Below are 1007 nucleotides of genomic sequence, written 5' to 3'. Positions count from 1 at the left end.
TACGAAATTGATATCTTGCATATTTCCATTGTCTTATCCATTCACCCATGTGCATTTTGATCATATAGACTAGGATTTAGCCATGTTTAGGTTGCATTTTGCATCCATGAGTCCCTATCAGGTATTGGAGTACCACATGGAGTTCTTGGAGACATTTGGGTGCATTTGGAGCTCAAAAGAGGTGATAAAGGTGATCATTGGACGAGCAGTGCATGGGAGCGACCTCACCGGAGCGACACCGTGAAGTCGCTGTGGCACCCTTTCAGAGCGACTTGACCTGAGCGACACAGCGAGGTCGCTCGTGTCTCCATCACCCGGAGCGAGGCGGCCTGGAGCGACATAGCGAGGTTGCTCGCGTCTCCATCACCCGGAGCGACGTGACCGGAGCGACACAGCGAGGTCGCTCGCGAAGAGCGACCCAGAGCGACGTCTCGCAGCGACCCCTCCAGGTCGCTCCCGAAGCCTGGAGCGACCTCCCGGAACGACTATCTCCGCGTCTATTTGTTTGGCCGAATTCATGTTTTCTAAGGGCCTTTTGGTCATTTCATTATGCACGTTTTTTACTTTTGAAAACCTATGTTTTAAGTACCTTTAGCAGCCACCAGACAAATTATCTTTTGTTCTAAGAAAAACCTTTGGAAAGTTCATCTCTTGAATCATCTTTGTTCATCTAGTTATTGCAATTCGGTGTTTTCCAATTCGTTGTTGTATCCCTCTGTATGATTAATTTGAAGTCCAAACTGGGTTTAAGAGGAATCATGAAGAGTAGTGAGTAATCACCATTTGAATTCATGGGTTAGGAAGATTAAGGGTGATTAGGTTAGAGCTAGGATGTTTTAGAGTAGATCATTCCAAAACCTTGCTAGTAGAGTAATCATAATGCATCTTCTGAGTTAGCTTCTCAAAAGTTGATCTTTAGGCATTTCCCACCCAAAAGGTGTTCGATGAAATGCCTGAAACAACTCTTCTAAGCTTTTAGCATATTTTGCCAAAGACATTTGTTGTTA

This window comes from Brassica oleracea, chromosome C9, assembly GCF_000695525.1.
Source record: "Brassica oleracea var. oleracea cultivar TO1000 chromosome C9, BOL, whole genome shotgun sequence".
Lineage (NCBI taxonomy): Eukaryota > Viridiplantae > Streptophyta > Magnoliopsida > Brassicales > Brassicaceae > Brassica > Brassica oleracea.
This window is presented reverse-complemented; position numbering follows the sequence as displayed.